Genomic DNA, 20,995 nt, shown 5'->3' with positions numbered 1-20,995 from the left:
TCCACAATTATTTGCTAAAGACACAGAGGCTGTAATCAGCATTGGATACCTATCTGACACACAGATACACATCCAGCCATGGTATGTAGACCTGTGAGTTATGGTGCACAGTACATTACAGAGTTTTGAATACTTGCACAGCAATGTTGTGTCCATGTATACATTGTGTTCCAGGGGGAGACCAATCACCTAATAACAAAACACATGCATCAAAGCCATGTATACTGTTAGTAACAAGGACTGTCTACACTTGCACTGCATGCTGTTGAGCAACACATGTCCTGCATGCTGACATGTGTGATATGACTGTTTTGCTTGTGATACTGTACCCCACCATCACCTACTATTGTGTATGTTCTGAGATTGCTGGTGTTGTGTGTGTGTCTGCTTTAGGGAGGAGTGTATTTGTGTGTGTGCATGTGTGCATGTGCATGTGTATGCGTGCATGTGCATGTGCACATGTATGCATGTGTGCATGTGTGCATGTGCGCATATGTGCATGTGTGCATGTGTGCATGTGCATGCGTGCATGTGTGCATGTTTGCATATGGTCTGACATCATGTTCAGATCTTAAAGTGTGTTTCCTGTTTTCCTCTCACAGGTGCTGAGGTGGGGCTGGTTCAGTACAGCAGGGAACCTGATGTCACTAAGACAGACAGTGATCATGAGGATAGGTGTGTTGAGGCACACTCAGGTTTGTCAGGGTCTGTAGTTGGGCCACCAATTGACAGTACACAAGTCTCCACCCCATCCATGCACACAGTCATACTACTCGTACATCCATCATCACCATTGCCCTTAGCTGAGGGACAGTGTATGGTTGGCACTGGCCAGGACAGTGTGGTATCTATGGCACATTTATCAGGACACAGCAGCCATAGCCAGAAGTCTGGAATGGTACCACATAGGCAGATGCCCAGGGGTTCTCGTCAGAGCACTGCTGGTCATCATGCCCCTGGCAGACATGCCACAACTCTTTCAACCACACGCATGTTCCAGGCTGTCATGGAGGCACAGGCATGAATGGAGCGGTACACCAGATAGGGACTAAGGGCACAGAGGGCTCATAACACCTCTGTAAATGATAGCATTTCTGACCTAGCAGGTGCCATACATAATTACACTGAGGTCATTGATAGACGTTGGGGTGAGACATTGGCTGTCCTCCACAATGTCATGTCCATGTGTCAGGACAGTGTGGGATGGTTGAGACATCGACGTGGATGTATGCCAGCAACATCAGCAGCTGGAGGTCGCTGTGGACGTCCAACAAGTCACAGCCGCTCCCATAGTGCCAGTACCAGTCACAGCAATGTTCGGGGGGCTGTCCATAGACCGTCCTAGAAGACCATGTGCACATGGCTCTGGCCAGTTCCAGCAGGGACCTGGATCCAGTGGACATATGTCAACCTCTGAGGATAGTACCCAGTCTGGATTAGTACCTGATACTGTCTGTAGCACCCCTGCCAGGCACAGGTTCCGTATCCCTGGCCAGAGATGGTGATCTGTAAAGCCTGCCAGGTACAGTCTGTAGCTGTCCCACAAATCCCTGTATATGGCAGCCACATGGTGGAACTGTGTGCATGCAGACACACACACACACATAAACAGGAAACCTAGGGCAAACACATACCCGCACACATTACATCAACATTGGCCCATAACAGTACTCATGGCCCTCACACACACACTCACACACACATGTCGATTGAATGGCTCAGTGTAGGCCTCTGGCAAACCAACAACGCACCCTGTGCATATGATGTAACCTGTGCCACTTCCTGTCATCTGTAACATTGATGCAGGAACAGGCTAACATGGTGCTGATGCACAGGGTGACTTTGATAAAGTATAGCAATGGTTGAATGTGTAGCATGTTGTCAACAGTAAAGTGCAATAATATCCTTGAAGGTGTAGCTGAGCAGGCAAGGTGCATTAAAGCTGTAATTAGCAATGTTGTATTTTTTCCACCAGTATTTATTCCAATTGTGTTTTGTTTGCCCATGTGTCACTCAGTTGATGCGTGTAGTTGTGTCAGCATGTGTTATACAGTGGACAGTAAGTGTGGGGTGTGTACAGCACAGGTTTGCAGGTGTACATTTGTGAACATGGTGGAGGTGCACTGTCTGCATGTGCGTGCATATTGGACACATGGGCAGGGTGACATGCCCTGTATTGGCCAGTGTTAACACTCCATAGTTTCTATTGGTGGCCAGTATGCATTGTACTACACATGTTTTGGAACTTGAGTACGCATGTGTGTGTATGACATGGGTTGACACTGTGCTGTGGGTGATGCTATTGTTACTATCTGTCATTGGTTTGCATTACTAAGGTTAACACTGTCCCAGCTGCATAATCATGTATTAATGCACACTGTTCGCCTACAGGGTTGCATGGACTGTGCTATCACAAACACAAGAAATTCTTACTTATACAGTATAAGTGCATTAGTCTCATGGACCCCTGCCATAAACTAAATATATAATAGAAGGTGTGATGCTATACCAAAAAAGAGTTACATACCAAGAAGGGATAACCTCTCTGGTCAGTATCATTGGGAAAATTCGATCCCTCAATAAACATACAAGGCAAGCTTCAAAATACAAAATGGCAAAGATTCCAAAGACAACACTAAAGTTTTCTTTACTGTTGTTCATAATATACAGGGGAAATCTCAGATTGGGTCACAGTTAATGTAAATGGTCACAAAGTACACTTATCTGACTGACATTACCAATTCTTTGTCAGACAGTTTGAATGCGGATTTCACCACCCTGTCGCTATACAAGGGCCACATTTCCAGACCTGCAGAATGTAATACCTGATGATTCGCAGACACTCTAGTTAAAACATCTCTTTAACAAGGTCCACACCTCAGTGGCAATGGTACTGGACAGTGTCCCTGGCTGTGTCATACACAAGCTGACATATGAAGTCACCACTCACCTAAACGCTCTGTCCAGATGGAGCCTCTATACAGGTTACATACATGTGGAATAACGTACGGTAATGGTGTTCACAGTCCACAAGGGTTGAGCTACAACATCTTCTTCTCCTTTTGGATGCTCCCATTAGGGGTCGCCACAGTACATCATCTGTTTCCATGTCTTCCTGCCCTCTGCATCTTGCGCTGTCACACCATCCACCTGCATGACCTCTCTCACCACAGCCATAAACCTCATCTTAGACATTCCTCTTTTCCTGTTACCTGGCGGCTTCATCCTTAGCATCTATTTCACAATATACTCTGCATCCCTCCTCAGCAAATGTACAAACCAACTTAATCCTGCCTATCTGGCATGGTCTACTAACCATTAAACCTGGTCTGACCCTCTAATATACTTATTCTTAAATCTGTCCACCTTCGTCACACCCAGTGCAAATGTTAACATAAATTGATTAAGGGTAGAACTACAACAAGTCCTGGAAACTCTCACCCTATAAGCCAGACCAATGTTATCTGGAAGGCTATGGAGCACAGCATTATGGAACTCATTAACAGAGACATTATGAACCTGCAAACACTGCACCATACCCACTTAGGTTCTCTAAAGACCAGATCATGGCTCCTACACAAACTTCAAGCCAGTCAACAAGGCTATAGGTGAGGGAGGGAAGGTCAGCACAGCCAAGCTATAGCTCACCAGCAAATCATACCCATCCCACATACTGGTATTAGACATAAACTCAACAGACTGACCATAAACAATTGTTAGATGATGGCATGACAACAGACGCACAGATGTAGGACACACAGTAACATTTGCAGCCTCCATGTACTATTCTATGCCAGTAACAAGTGGTATTCACCTGCACTCAGTCCTGGGACCACTCATGTTTGGCATATAGCTTTCTTAGTTACAAGCAAACACAGTAGGGATATGTCTGCCCACGTCTGATGAAAATGCATACTGTGGGCTATACTTTATTCTCCAGATGACACACAGATCCTCCAAAAGGGTATCATGCAGATAGATACCTGGTGTCAAACTCATGCTGTAAATCTATAAGCCTAAGAAAGCATAGTTATCCACTTTTAGAAAACAAAGTATCCCCAGAGTACCACATAGGTAGTAGCCCCCAAAATGTGGAACAGGTACTAATGTATACATAGAGCCATGTGTTAAGTCATCTCTCCTTTGATAATCACATTACCAAAGGGTTTTTGAAATCCCTCTCTGCAGCACATAAGCAATAAAGGGTTTGCATGCAGATCCACAGAGGTTGTTGCACACCTATAATGATTAGTCATCTTTGCCAGACTTTGCTTGCTTTGGAACATGTTTCAAATATACCTCAAGCATAAACCCTCACTCACACTCTTCAATAGAAACCGTGATGAGTGGATATGAAATGGAAGCCATAGCCCAGGGATCACTGCAGTGTCTAAGCTTGTCACAAGCATACAGAAGTGACCTAAGGTCTGGAAAGCACCAGCATGCTCTGGCAAAGATAACACATGCATTCATGGAGAAAGCAGAGTACCCACCTATGAAATACTTGAGGTCACATGTATGTATATGGATTTGCCTCACAGCTACCTTACATGTGTAATGCACATACAGTTGTCATTCTGATATGTCATACACTATAAAAATCAAAACCCACTCCACAATGGTCAATGGTGTCACACACCTGGAGCACAGGCACATAGAGTCAGCAAGTGTGAGATTCAAACTCTTTCCTAACTACATTATGATACTACAGCAGTATGCATTTACACGACGCTCTATACACATTACTGGGATTTCCCCTTTCCACAGGTATATTTGTAGGATGGTGACATCATCAGACTTGACAAAGATGAGTATACCACTTCTAAGGTGTTTGAGTAGTCTCCAAAAAGGTTGCTCCTCCCCAGGGAGATGCACACACACACACACACACACACACACACACACACACACACACACACACATACATACACACACACACACACACACACACACACACACACACACACACACACACACACACACACACACACACACACACAGTTGGAAAGTGCAGTGTTCTTAATCCAAACTAAGTACGTCTTTACACTTCAGCAAGCAATATGGAGTTACAGGGTGCAATACAGACATTACTTGCTGACAGCTTGTACAAAGGTTTTTTTCACATTTAATAACCTCAGCAGGCTTATCATACTAGGTGTATTGTGAGTGTATTGTATGCATAGGCCATGACCATATCATATATGGGTTGATGCACCACAGGCTGGCACACACAAGGTCAAACCTTGAGTAGCATCTTACCTTCACCTACATGATACTGCAATATAACAGAGGATGATAAACTTTAACAATTGGCTGAGCTTCTGGTGTCATTCAAAGGGGATCCAGTCTCTGTCTTCCTGTGATGACATGATAGACAAGCCTTGTTGCTTCAATACAGATGGTTTGCACCTGTTGCCCCTATGCTTCTGAATACTGGCCAAGGCTCGTGCTGTCCCCAAATTACCTTTTTTAGGCAAGGCTCAAAGGTTCATAGGTAGGTACTAATCTATCAGCCCTGGGGCCTATACAAGGCCAGCCAAAAAGTACCCTGGCTTTTGCCTACCAAGAAATTTATTTTCCTGTGCCACTGTCGTGCAGACACAGAAGTGATCCCCAGGGTGAATTTTCTATTTCCCATCCAATAATCAAGACGTTCCTTGAAGAGTGCTAATGAGGAGCTTTGTTTGATATAAATAGGTAGTTTATTCTGGAGTGTGTGAAGTCTGTGGGACAGGAATCTATCCCTCCGGCATGTTCTGTTTATTGTGGTGACAAGGTTTAGGTCCCTAGAGCATGTAGGTTCATAGATTCATAGGTAGGTACTAGGCTATCTGCCCAAGGGCATTTATAAGCCTAGCCAGAATGTGTTGGCTTTCACCTCCATTTTAAATTAGTTTCCAGGGCCTCTGTCTAGCAGGGGCACTGAAGTGATCCCAGGGGTAAATTTCCAATTTCCCATCCACTCCTCAAGATTCCTCTTGAAGAGAGTCTGCAAGGGGCTCTGCCTAACATCAACTGGGATTCTATTCCAGAGTGAGGGAAATCTCTGGGACAGGAATCTATCCCTCCAGCAAGTCCTGTTTATTGCTTTGCTGAGGTTTAATTCTTAATTCACTGGAGTGTGTGGCTCTAAGAGATTTGTTTTTCTTGAGGTGGAGCATGTCCATTAATTCTGGGTTGGACATGGCCTTATACATCAGGCATAGATCACCTCTGAGCAGGCAGTAAGCAACTGAGTAGAGCTGGGGTTTCTTTAGTCGAGCTGCATAGGGCATCTCTTTGAGGCCCATGATCCTCTTGGTGAAGTACTTCTGTGGTCTTACCAGCTGTTGCATGTGCCAATTAAGGTACATACCAAATGGGGCATTGTACTCTATTATGGGCCTAATGAGTGATGAGTAGAGGGGCACAATGACCTCTCTTGATCTAGAGGTGAACCCTTTTGTGATTAGGTGGGCTACATAGAAGGAATATCTAACCACTTTGCCAATGTGATTATCAAAGGAGAGGTTACTATCTACCTGGGTTCCCAGGTCCCTAATTACATTTTCCGTACCTAGTGGATTACCACCTTTGTGGTAATTCATGGGCACTTTGTTTTTCCCAAAGGGGATGACTATGCATTTTTTGGCATTCATCTTGAGGCCATGGTTTTGACACCAGGTATCTGTCTCTGTAAGACCCTTCTGGAGGATGTCTGTGTCAGCCACAGAGTTGATTATGGCTCCCAGTTTACTGTCATCTGGGAACTTGGTCAGCCATAGTCCTCTTGTGCTTGCCTGTACCTCAGAGAATTATATACTGAACAGGAGGGGTCCCAGGACCGAGACCTGTGGGATGCCACTTGTGACTGGTTTAGAGTTGGACATGGCACCTGCAACTCTGACCATGTGTGTTCTATCCGTGAGCCAGTTGGCCACCCATCTCATGACATAGGGGTTAATGTTCAAGCTGGTAAGCTTGTCTATGATGCCAGAGTGGGGAATGGTGTCAAAGGCCTTAGTGAGGTCCAGGTAGGCTGTATGGACTACCTTCCCTTCATCTATGGCCTTGGTAACTGTTTCAAAGAAGTCAACTAGGTTTAGGAGGCAGGATCTGCCTTTAACAAAGCCAAATTGGGTAGGGTCCAGTATCTGGATGTTCCCAATGTCTCTGTTTATGAGTTCCATGATAATTCACTCCATAGCTTTGCAGACCAGGCTGGTCAGGCTTATAGGGCGATAGTTTCCAGGTTCTGTTGTGACACCACCTTTGTGGAGTGGGATGACTGTTGCTGTATGCCATTCTTTGAGTACATAGCCTGTGGTAAGATTGAGTCTGAATAGTGAATGTAATTGAGGGTTTAGTTCCTTTTGGAGCTCGTGTAAGAAGCAGCCTGGGACGCCATCCAGTTCCACTGATGTTGTGTTCTTAGCTTTGGAGAAGGCTGTTTTTACCTGCATGTCCATGAAGTCTGGGGCTCTGCATTCTTCTGGGATGGACACATGCCCTTTTGGGGGTGAGGGGGGTTGAAGTTTGCACTGAACTTGTCCACCAGGATGTTGGCAATGTCAGTTGGTTCAGTGTATTTTTTACCATTTTGCAGTAGCTGAAACTATATCTGAGAATTGCCACCTAAATGTTTGATATTAGCTAAAGAAGGCTTTGTGGTTATCTTTAGATTATTTGGCAATTTTTCTTTAGAAACTGGACTTGGATTATTTTATGAGTGATCGTAGTTTCTTGCTAGTAATGATCAGTGATGCCGTTCCTTTTTGGAATTTTGCTCTACCATGTGTTAGTTTCCTCCTTCTGTTGTATAGCTTATTTATGGGCAAGGACCACCAGATTGGTTTCTTCTTTTTGGAGGAGTGAGTCTTGGTTTTAATTGGGATGGCTCAATCCATGCATCCCTGTAGATGCTCATAGAATGCATTTGTAAAGGATTCTGCAGATTGCATAGCATTATCCTGTAGCAAGGGGGCTTTGAAACTTTCCACTTCGGTCTTGAGAAGTGTGAAGTTTGCTTTTGAAAAGTTTTTCACAGTAGTTTTGCTGACTGGGGGGGGGGGGTCAGGATGTGGATGTCCAGTGTGATTACTTCATGATCTGATATTACCAGCAAGGGGTTTACCTCTGGTGTGGAACACTGATCCCCCATGTTGGTGATGATCAGGTCCAGTATGTTGTCACCTCTAGTGGGCATGGTGACCAGCTGTTCCAGGCCGTTTGAGTTTATAAACTCTAGGAAGCATTGTGAAAAGGACTTTGTACTTGAGTAATTCTCCCAGTCAATGTTTGGGTAGTTGAAATCTCCTCATATCATGGTGTTTGGTAGGACCTTTATATTTCCCAGTGTTCTCAGGAATACTGAGTGAGGGTCCTGAGACAAGGTATGTGATCTGTAGTAGGCTACGATCTGATAAGCAGGTTTGCCCAATGTTAGTTGCACTTGCATGGTCTCCAAGGCCTCATGCTGTACCACTAACCTGGAGGTGTGGGTATCCTTTATGATAATGGATACATCCCCCTCCTTTTGTGTTTCAGTCTGGGTTTTGGGGCCGATGCTCGGAGGGATTGGGATTTCTTTAAGTGGAGCATGTCCAACAGCTCTGTGTTTGACATAGCTTTGTATGTTAGGCAGAGATCACCTCTGAGTAGGCAATATTCGACAGAGTAAAGCTGTAGTGTTTTGAGACAGTCTGTGTATGGCATGCATTTGAGGCTGCTAATTCTCTTTGTGAGGTATTTCTGCAGGCTTTTCAGTTGTTGTAGATGTTGTGTGAGGTACATAGCAAAAGGGGCATTGCACTCTATAATGGATCTAATGAGTGATGATTAAAGGGGAACAATGACCTCTTTTATTCTGCATGAGACACCTTTTGTGATGAGGTGTGCCATGTAGAAGGATTTCCTGACTACTGTGGTGATGTGATTATCAAAGGAGAGTCTACTGTCCACCTGTGTCCCAAGGTCTCTTATCACACTTTCGGTGTTAAGTATACTACCACCTATGTTGTAGTTCATGGGTACAGTGTTTTTACCAAAGGGGATGACAATGCACTTTTTGGCATTGAGCTTGAGCCCATGGCTTTGACACCAGGCATCTGTCTCATTGAGGCCCTTTTGTAGGATGTCCACATCATTAGTAGTCTCAGTTATGGCTCCTAGTTTGCAGTCATCTGGGAACTTCATTAGCCAGAGACCTTCCATGTTAACCTGTACTTCACGGAAGTAGATACCAAACAGGACAGGACCCAGGACTAGACCCTGTGGTACTCCAATTGTCACTGGTCCGAAGTTGGTCTTGGAGTCTGCTACTTTCACAGTGTGGGTTGTGCCAGTGAGCCAGTTGGCAACCCATCTTGTGACATGGGGATTTATACCTAGTTTAGTGGGTTTATCCATAAATCCAGAGTGGGGGATGGTGTTGAAAGCCATGGCAAGATCTAGATAGGCTGTGTGAACCACCTTACCCTTGTCTACAGCTTTGGAGAATGCTTCAAAGAAGTCTATCAAGTTTAGTAGACATGGGTCTGCCTTTTACAAACCAAAATGGTTGTGGTCCAGAGTTTGGAGATTACCAATGTATTTGTTTCTAAGTTCCATGATGATACATTCCATGGCCTTGCAGACCAGGCTAATCAGGCTAATGGGGCGCTAGTTCCCGGGGTCTGTGGTGGCTCCCCCTTGTGTAGTGGAATAACCATCGATGTGCGCCATTCAGCAGGCACAAAGCCTGAAGTGAGGCTATGATTGAACATGGTACATAGGTGTGGTGCCAGCTCGTTCTGTAGTTCATGTAGAACGTAGCCTGGGATGTAATCTTGTCCCATGAATGCTGTGTTCCTGGCTTTAGAGAGTGGTTTTTACCTGTGCAGCCATGATGACAGCAACTTTGCATTCTTCCGGTATAGAGATGTGCTCTTTCATGGGTGAGAGGGGGGGGGGGGTAAAGTATGCACTGATCCTCTCTGCCAGGCTGTTGGCAATATCAGTTGGGTCTGTATATTTAGTGCCATTGTGCTGTACTCAGAGCAGATCTGAGTGTTGCCATTCAGATTCTTGACATAGGTATAGAATGCTTTGTGGTTGTCTTTAGAATCAGTGTCGACTTTGGTTTCATAACTAGCTTTGGAAGATTTTATCAGGGATTGCAACTTCTTCCTGAGGCTGACCAGGGAGCTCCTCCACTCATGAGATTTTACCCTCTTTTGCAACAGTTTCTTCCTTCTGTTGTGCACTTTGTTTATGGCAGGGGACTACCAGATTGGCTTTCTTTTCTTGGAGGATAGCGTCTTGGTTCTTTTTGGGATAGCACGATGCATGCACTCAAGTGCTTATAAAGTGCAATTGTGGAGGATTCGGTAGTCATAACAGTATTGTCCATCTGCATGGATGTCCTGAAGTTCAGCACTTCTGTCTTAAGTAGCATGAAGATGGCTTTGGAGACATTTTTTAACATGGTTTCCTTAATGGGGGCTGGGTCCAGAATGTGGATATGTAGAGTAATTAGCTTATGGTCAGATGGGACCAATGAGGCATTGACTTCAGGTGTGGAACATCGGTCACTCAGGACAAACCAAACCACATAACCAACACAAATAACCACAAAGTTAGCTAAATGCTACTCATTGCCAGAAGTCTCAGCCTCCAGATGCACACACTCGAGGCACATCTCAGTGTGGAGAATATTGATATCTATGCAGTAACAGAAACCTAGTTCAAGGCTCCAGAGAGCACACCGGCACTACCAGGATACTACTCATTCCATGCCTTCCAGCATCAGGACCTGGATCATAGCACATAGAGTGGGGATGTATCCATATTCATCAAGGATACCTACACCTCTCTCTACATGCTCTGTACAGGATATGTACCCATAGAATGTTGCACAGCAACATTCTTCACACTCCACAGGGGTGGAGCCACAAAAAACCCTTGGCATTCATGCTCTATGAGCCTGACGAGTCTGATCTTTAAGGCAATGGAGCCAATCATAATGGAAGTTAACAATAAAGAGATTGTGAACCTTCACACAGTAGAGCATACCCAGTTTGGCTTCATCATATGCAGATCACGCCTCCTGAACTGGGTCGATTTCTTTGAGACCATTACCCAGGCTACAGATGATTGAAATGAGCTCAACACATCCTACCTATACCTCACTACAGCCTTTGACACCATTCCCCAGTCAGGTATCATAGATGAACTCACCAACCTGGGCATGAATCCATACATCACAAGATGGATTGCAAACTGGCTCACAGATAGATTCCTCAAATTAAGAGTTGCTGGCTACATGTCAGACTCTACACCGGTAACAACTGGTGGCCCCCAGGGTTCAGTTCTGGGGTCCCTCCTGTTTGGTATAGACTTCTCAAATGTACATGCCAACACAGGAGGGTTGTAGTTGACTAGGTTTGCTGGGAACTGTAAAGTGTTTGCCATAATATATTCCCCGGATGACATAAATATTCTCCAGAAGGGAAACTATGAGACAGATGTGTGGTGTCAGAATCGTGGCCTCAAGCTCAATGTGGAGGAACGCATAGTGATCCCCTTTCATGAAAACAAAGTACATGCAAACTACCACATAGGTGTTACCCCTTTAAAACTGACAAGGTAATAAGGGATCTGGGGACACAAGAAGATAGTCATCTTTCCTTTGACAACCATGTTGCCAAAGTAATTGGGAAATCCTACGTGGCCCACCTAATCAACAAAGGGTTTGCATCAGGATCCATAGAGGTAGTGGTGGCCCTCTACTCTTAAGTCATCAGACCCATCATTGAGTACAATGCACCATTTTGGATGTACTCGACCACATATCCAGCAGCTGTAGAGACCACAGAGGTACCTCACCAAGAGGATTACTGGCCTCAGACAGTTATGTTATGCAACACAACTGGTAAAACTAAATCTGTTCTTCGTTGCATACCGTCTACTCAGAGGCACACTCTGCCGAACATACAGAGCCATGTCCAACACATAACTGCTGAGCATGCTCCATCTACAGATAACAAAATTGAGTAGCCCTACACACTCCAGGGATATGAACCTCATCACAATGAATACAACATGCTGGTGGGATAGAGTACCGTCCCAGACACTTGCCTTACTGTGGAACAGAGTCCCGATGTACATCAGACAGAGCCCCTCGCTGACACTCTTCAATAGGAACCTTGATGAGTGGATGAGAAACAGACAACTCATGCCAACCATCACATCAGCAGCCCCAAAAGAAAGGGGCTTAGGGTACTAACTATTAGAATGAGGGCTTGGGAGACTACCCAATGGGGTGTTGAAAGCTGCACAACTTGCCTAGGCTAACATATGCCTTATTGAAGATAGGTTCATAGGTATGTAGTAGACTATGTGACAGGTACATGTCTACAGATAGTAGATGCATACTTCATTGTACCATCATGTTGTACAGCAGGCACATGGACCACATACACTGTAATGCTTACAGATACTGGTGGCTGTTATGTGCACTGGGTGAGATGTGCACCTCATGTCTTTTGTGCCATTGGGATGTGTGCTGGGTGGGACAGTCCTGGATGGCTCCCTGTCATGGTCACCCTCTTACACACATCTCTGCCCATCCATCTTTGGCTTATTATATTATGTTCCCCCTAAATATATATGTAGGTACATAGGCAGGTAATAGGCTATCTGCCTGAAGGCATATATTAGTATGGCCAGAGTGTGAAGCTATCACCACCCATGGAGTTAGTTCCCTAGGCCTCTGTGTAGTAGAGCTTATGAAGTGATCCATGGTGTGACAGTTCAGTTTCACATGCACTCATTAAGGCTCCTCTTGAAGAGTGTAAGTGAGGGACTCAGCTTAATGTAGGTTGGGAGGGAGCCTGTTCCAAAGAAAGGGAAGTCCTCCAACATGTTCTGTTTATTGTTGTGATGATGATATCCCTAGAGCATGTAGTAAGTGAGCTTGGGGTTACTTCAGATAGCACATGTAAATCCGTTCTGCACTGGACATGGACCTGTCTGTTGGGCAGATATCACCTGAATAGACAGTATGCAACAGAGTACAGATTGAGTTAAATTCAGTCTTGTTGCATGGGGCAACTGTTTGAGGCCAGTAATGGTCTTGTTGAGGTACGTCAGTGGTCTTTCCAGCTGCTGAAGGTGCCTAGTCAGATTTATCACAAGTGTGTTGTGGTACTCTCGATGGGTCTGATAACTGATGAGTAGAGGGAACCTCATTTGATCTACATGCAAAGACCTTGGCAGTTTGTGGGAATGTATAGCATGATTTTCTAACCACTTTGTGAATGTGTTTCTGGAAGTAGTGATGACTATCCACATGTGTCCATAGATCCCTTATTATTACCTCCATATTTAGGGTGTTGGCACCTATGTGGTATTTGTATGACTGTAGCTTGAGCCCATAAGTTTGACACCACATCTGTCTGACTGAGACCCTTTTAAGGATGTCTCTGTTGTCCCAAACATCGATTATGACAACCTTTTTGCAGTCATCCACAAACCTTGCTAAACATAGCTCTTGTGTTTGACTGTATTTCTGAAAAGTATACAACAGACAGGAGGGGTCCCAGGACTGAGCCATGGGGGACAGCAGTTGTTACCAGCTTGAACAGGAGACCACGATTCTTACCTTGTGGGATCTATCTGTGTCCCAGTTAGCAATCCATCAGACGACATACGTGTTTATGCACAGGTTGTTGATTTTGTGGATATGACATGTGTGTGGGATGTTGGAAAAGGGCTTTTCAAGGTCTATGTAGGCCGTGAGTAGCTCATTTTATTGATGCATGTCCTGGGTGACTGCCTTGAAAACTGTCTAGCAGGTTTAGGAACCATGATCTGCCCCTGACCAAACCAAAATGGGTAGGATTGGGTGTTTGTAGGGTCTCAATAGCTCTGTTTATGAGTTATATAATGATGGCCTCCATGGCCTTGCACATCAGGCTTATTAGGCTTATAAGACAATAGTTCCCATGGTCTGTTGTGCACCAACACTCGTGGAGTGTGCCAAACGTTGCTGTAACCCATGCAACAGTTTCATATCCTGTACAGACGGTGAGTCTCAACAGACCATTCAGGTGCAGGGTCTGTTTGTTTTGGAGTTCACATATGACACAGCCAGGGAAACCATGTTATCCCATACACACCATGTCTTTAAGTTTGGAAAGAGCTGTTTAACCATTGTATATGTGATTTCTGGGTTTTCACAATCTCCAGGTATGATAATGGGCCCTTTTGTCAGTGAGAAGTGGGTAAATATGTATGAGCCAGTCTGACAAAATGTTGGCAATGTCAGTCATGCTCATGTACTCATTTACAGTTTGCACTGACTCAGAACATATATGAGTTTACATTGATATTTATGACATAGCGAAAGAAAGCTTCATGGTTCTCTATAGACTCTTTGACCATGGCTTGAATAATGTTAGGAGTGCTCATTGTTTCTTGATGATACTGATAGGAGAATTATTGATCTTCTTTGGTTTTTCACTTTCTTTGAACAACTTAAGTACTTGGAGTACATAGTTTGATTATGACAGGTGTCCAATATATTATATGGGTCTGTTTTCATATCAGTGTGTGCAGAAGGCAGGATTGCTGAATAGTGACAAGTGTCTGGAGTAAGAACTGCAACTGCCAGATATGTGTCGGCCACTGCTGTACTCAGACATGGCCTAAGTGTGTGAGCATGCCCAGTATGAGCATATATACTATATGTGTGTGAAAATCAAGTTGGTTTTTACTTCAGGGCTCACCTTTGTGTTGTACATCGACAGAAAGCACAGTGTGCCTGCAGGGCTTCTATGAGTCATTCTACATACAGTGGGGACAGCTATTATTTGTACATTTCTATCTGGGGGGGCATACCTGATTGTTACTGTGGGTGTACATAGGATGAAGGGCTCACCTGACACATATACACATTTGTTAGGCCTGCACTGCTATGTCAGGTACTCCATTTCAGTCTGTACTGTTGCCTATCATACTGGCTTGAGGCATACCACTGTACTACAGACCTTAGATTCCAATTACATGCATATTAGTTTGTGACTTCATAGCCTACCCAACCCAGATCCCACTGCCTGGCCTGCTGTTATCTGTCTGCATAGGTCTGGGGGGAGGTTACTCATATGCCTCTTCAGAGGGTATGATACAGCATTTGTTTGTGTTTGCATTTGTCTACATTTTTCCTGCTGGCTGTGACTGTTAGGTATGTGACCCCCCCCCCAACTGGTATAAGTTGTGTCTGTGCCAGTGAAATGCTGTCATAGCTTAGTGGTTCAGTACTGTGACTATAGAGCACAGTATCCTGAGTTCGAGCCCTGTCATTGCTTTTTATTTTCCTGCTGGACAGACCAGACTGCTTAAGGAACAGTAAAGCAGGTGTGAGCGTGTTTACCCGACTTTGCCCAACATTGCTCAGTGTTGCCTGACATTGCCCGACGTTGAGCTGGGTAGCGTGGTGCGCAGCTACGTGCAATTGAATTTAAATATGCTCCATACTGGTAAAATGTGCTTAGCAGTGCTTTATATTGCTTAAAATAGGGCACTCATGCCTCACATGGTGCTGCAGGGCTGCCTATGTCAGATGCACATAGTACAATCCCTATACATGTTTGAAAACAGGTAGTGTCAAGTTAGGCATCCCTTATACTGTATGTGCGAGTCAGAGAGGTGTCATTTCCAGGGTTCCTACTGAGTCAGCGTATGTGCTATGCGTTGCCTCTTTGCCAAGGCCAGGGCATACTGGGCACACCTCCTTATGCCTACTGGGGCAGGCTCAGATTGTTCCTCCTTCGAATCACGCTGTGCCTGTGCAGGCCTTGGCAATGGTGGGGGGCTGTTTGGCCCTGCCCCATGCTGTTCCTGCTGCAGCTGTTTTCACAGGATCATATTGTGTAGCATGGCACATACCATGACAATTTGGGTATATGTAGTTGGTGAGTACTACAAGGCTGCACCAGATGTGTCCAGGCACTGGAACCCTGACTTGAGCATGCCAAACACACGCTCAATAATGTTTCTTGTTTGTGCGTGTGCCTCATTATGGAGTACGTGTTCGGGTGTGTGTGCATTTCTGATGGGTGTCATCAGCCACAGCTCCAGTGCATATCCAGCATCCCCCACTAAGTGACCGTCAGGGGTGTCCCCACTGGCAAATCTCTGGTACAGCTGCGTCAGATGCCAGATGTGGGAATCGTGATAGCTTCCAGGGCAGCCAGCACACACATTCATTATTATGCCCTGGGCATCGCACATGACCTGGCAGTTGATGGAGGGTAAGCCCTTGTGGTTGATGTAGACCCTATCCCACTCACCGGGTGGTGCTTTGATGTGTATGTGCATGCAGTCTATTGCACCCACTACCTCAGGGTATTCTGCTATTTGGTGGAAAAGACGCATATTGCTGGCCAATGCCTCATGGGAATTGGGGAAATATACTTGCTCACCGACATGTGCTGACATGGCATCCAGGAACTGGTGCAGTACCCTGGATACTGATGCCTATGAAATCCCCATCATATCACCAGTTGGTCTCTGGAAGGTACCTGTAGCTAGTATTCTTAGGCCAACACATACCTTGGTATCCACTGGGATGGGTTCCCCTCTGTTGGCTCTGTGTGTGAGGCATGGCCGGCACAGCTCACCAATTTGCTGCAGGAGGTCTCTGTCCACCCTATAGCGCTCCACTATCTCCAGCTCATATAGCCCATGGTAGGTTACCCTGGGTCTGCACACTCTTCACCGTCTCCTTACTGTGGGTTTCTCAGCAGCATTAACAATGTCACCACCCTCAGCACCTTGCACATGTTGGTTTATGATAGCAAGAGCAGCCCCTAACATTTTGTCTGACTTTAAAGTTTTTACGCTTTCCCTCTTTGTATACTGCAGTGTTGCAGAGTTCTTGGGAAAAAACAGGAAAGAATGCTGTTTGCAGAGTTTAAAGTGCGGGGCTGGGCTGGGCTAGTCTGCTGCCTGTGTAATTGACTGATTCTGATATATTTCACCTGGCAGCTCTGCTAGTTCTCCTTGGTTAACTTCCTACTACTTCTTTTCCTTCCTTTTCCCTTTCTGTTTCCACCCAGGGCAGCACAGCACAAAAGAGCGCACATGTTGTGTGCACATTTGCAAGAAATTTCAGATATATTCACGGTGTACACCTTTGGTTTCTGGTTTTCAATAAGGACAGTTGTAGACACGCCTCTTGCAATCCTGAGCAACTCAGGGCAAACACAAGACACTGTGCTCCAATAAGCATACAGCCTTTCTGACACACACCCTCATGATGTTGCCTATCTTCTACTCTACTACTCACCTACTCCTACACTTACACTCTTGGGACATGGCTCACATGCTGGGGAAAATTGGGATACACTATCCTTATTCTTATTTGCATAGGATTGACTACTAATGCTTGGTTACATGTCTCACACTGAGCTTCCCCCCCCCCCCTTAGCAACCACTACTCAGTGGCCATGTTGTCTTCAGCCTGCCATTCACCTGCATGGCAGGATAAGCTTTTTAGTGAAAATGCCTATTTTTGGCTATTTTTTAATTATTTTCTTGTTTTTAAGCACCACGCTTGCAGTGCGCTATGCTTAAACATCGGAGATCAAGGAAAAAAAAATAGACTTTAATAATTTTAAACATTTAAAAATACCAATGGCCTTATATTTGGCCATCGCCATGCTTCCTCAACTGGATGCATCCTTTATTTGGAGCTGTCATAGCTCTGTTTTGCTATTTGCAGAACGGTACTCCGTTACCAACGGAGTATATTTCTGCAGATAACACTACTCTTCCACGGACAGGTTAGTGTTTCCTGGATTGCAAATTTACATCATTTGCATAGCTTTCAGCAGCAAATGAGGTAATTTGCATACCATGACATTGTCCGTGCAAGACTAGCTTTAGAAGCTCTCATGCACACCCCTGCCGGCTGTTGCTGGATCGCTCAGCAGACATATTGGCTGTCTGACATCTTACTCTACTCTACAACTCCGTGCAAGCTTTCATAAATGCGGCCCACTGTTTTTACTGTGAATTATAAAATTTGTTTTAAGACCTAGAATCTAAAGAATACTACCACTATAAAAATAGTTTGCACTGAAGAGTTTGCCATTTATACTTATTTCATAACCACCATGGTTCCAAAGATATGAAAATTTGTTTAAAATGTTACGACATAATTTGATTCTGTCAGAACGCTTAGGATCTGCCCATTGGAAGTTACAGTGCAAACGTCCTGAGCTCCATTGGAGTGAATGAGTTAATATAGAAAGAACGTTGTATATCTAATGTCATATTTATATTTATATATATATATATATATATAGGTACACTTTTTAATTTCAAAAGACCAAAATCTCGACTTGTAAAATACCGATCCCAGAAAGTCGAGATTCTGGAATCTCGAAATTGAAATGTGAACCAAAAAAAAAAAAAAAAAACAACTAAAATAATGTTTTTGCAGGGGGCAGTTTTCACCACTTACCTACTTAAATATACCAACTCCAACATCATGCTACAGTGAAGAGAACAGTAATGCTCCTGTTCCACTTACCATTCTCTACACAGTAGCGTGATCTCAGAGTTGGTATATTAAAGTAGGGGGTGGGGGGGTGCAGGGGGGCTTGCATTATTTTAGTTGTTTTTTTTTTGGTTCACTTTTCCCTTTTGAGATTCCAAAATCTCATTGTTTTGAGTTTGGTATCTCAAAACTCGAGATTTTGGTCTTTCAAAATTAGAAATTGGACCTATATATATATATATATATATATATATATATATATATATATATATATATATATATATATATATATACCGGTTGCTCCGGTTTCCTCCCATGTTGCAAAGACATGTGTCTGGAGCACTTCTCCCTGGGTCTCCACTGAAAATTGGCTCATTCCAAGATGGACTTTCACGGATAACAAATGTAAAATAAAAATAAAATAAATAAAAATAAAATAAAATATATATATATATATATATATATATCTGAATCAAAGTCAGAGCCATCAAAGCACAACTGCCAACAGTTGGAATCCCTGAACTGTGCTGCGCCACCCTCAAAAAAGGACAACCCCCCCCAACATTTTAAGGGTTTTTGAAGAGAGGTAAGACCCCTACACCCCTGATGTGTGGCAAGCAACCCTATGCCCCACAACCATATTTGGAAAAGGGAGCACAACTTGCTGACAATGATTTCCTATTCAGACGCTCCAGTCTTTGGTGTCTTGAGACATTGACAATTGAACTCTGGAGAAATCAGTCTTTGTCCTCCAGTATGGTAGTTTATACATATAGATATCTATATCTATATCTATATCTATATATATATATATATATATATATATATATATATATATATATATATATACATATAAATATATATATATATGTGTATATATATATATATATATATATATATATATATATATATATATATATATATAGATATAGATATAGATATATAGATATATATGTTTCTTTGTGTATATAAATTTTGTTTGCCATAATATATTCCCCGGATGACATAAATATTCTCCAGAAGGGAAACTATGAGACAGATGTGTGGTGTCAGAATCGTGGCCTCAAGCTCAATGTGGAGGAATGCATAGTGATCCCCTTTCATGAAAACAAAGTACATGCAAACTACCACATAGGTGTTACCCCTTTAAAACTGACAAGGTAATAAGGGATCTGGGGACACAAGAAGATAGTCATCTTTCCTTTGACAACCATGTTGCCAAAGTAATTGGGAAATCCTACGTGGCCCACCTAATCAACAAAGGGTTTGCATCAGGATCCATAGAGGTAGTGGTGGCCCTCTACTCTTAAGTCATCAGACCCATCATTGAGTACAATGCACCATTTTGTATGTACTCGACCGCATATCCAGCAGCTGTAGAGACCACAGAGGTACCTCACCAAGAGGATTACTGGCCTCAGACAGTTATGTTATGCAACACAACTGGTAAAACTAAATCTGTTCTTCGTTGCATACCGTCTACTCAGAGGCACACTCTGCCTAACATACAGAGCCATGTCCAACGCATAACTGCTGAGCATGCTCCATCTACAGATAACAAAATTGAGTAGCCCTACACACTCCAGGGATATGAACCTCATCACAACAATGAATACAACATGCTGGTGGGATAGAGTACCGTCCCAGACACTTGCCTTACTGTGGAACAGAGTCCCAATGTACATCAGACAGAGCCCCTCGCTGACACTCTTCAATAGGAACCTTGATGAGTGGATGAGAAACAGACAACTCATGCCAACCATCACATCAGCAGCCCCACTAAAAAAGGGGTTTAGGGTACTAACTATTAGAATGAGGGCTTGGGAGACTACCCAATGGGGTGTTGAAAGCTGCACAACTTGCCTAGGCTAACATATGCCTTATTGAAGATAGGTTCATAGGTATGTAGTAGACTATGTGACAGGTACATGTCTACAGATAGTAGATGCATACTTCATTGTACCATCATGTTGTACAGCAGGCACATGGACCACATACACTGTAATGCTTACAGATACTGGTGGCTGTTATGTGCACTGGGTGAGATGTGCACCTCATGTCTTTTGTGCCATTGGAATGTGTGCTGGGTGGGACAGTCCTGGATGGCTCCCTGTCATGGCCACCCTCTTACACACATCTCTGCCCATCCATCTTTGGCTTATTATATTATGTTCCCCCTAAATATATATGTAGGTACATAGACAGGTAATAGGCTATCTGCCTGAAGGCATATATTAGTATGGCCAGAGTGTGAAGCTATCACCACCCATGGAGTTAGTTCCCTAGGCCTCTGTGTAGTAGAGCTTATGAAGTGATCCATGGTGTGACAGTTCAGTTTCACATGCACTCATTAAGGCTCCTCTTGAAGAGTGTAAGTGAGGGACTCAGCTTAATGTAGGTTGGGAGGGAGCCTGTTCCAAAGAAAGGGAAGTCCTCCAACATGTTCTGTTTATTGTTGTGATGATGATATCC

This window comes from Protopterus annectens, chromosome 9.part0 (genome assembly GCF_019279795.1).
Source record: "Protopterus annectens isolate FY-2018-M chromosome 9.part0, PAN1.0, whole genome shotgun sequence".
In the NCBI taxonomy this organism is placed as follows: domain Eukaryota; kingdom Metazoa; phylum Chordata; order Ceratodontiformes; family Protopteridae; genus Protopterus; species Protopterus annectens.
The sequence above is the reverse complement of the archived record's forward strand: the minus strand, read 5'-3'. Positions refer to the sequence as shown.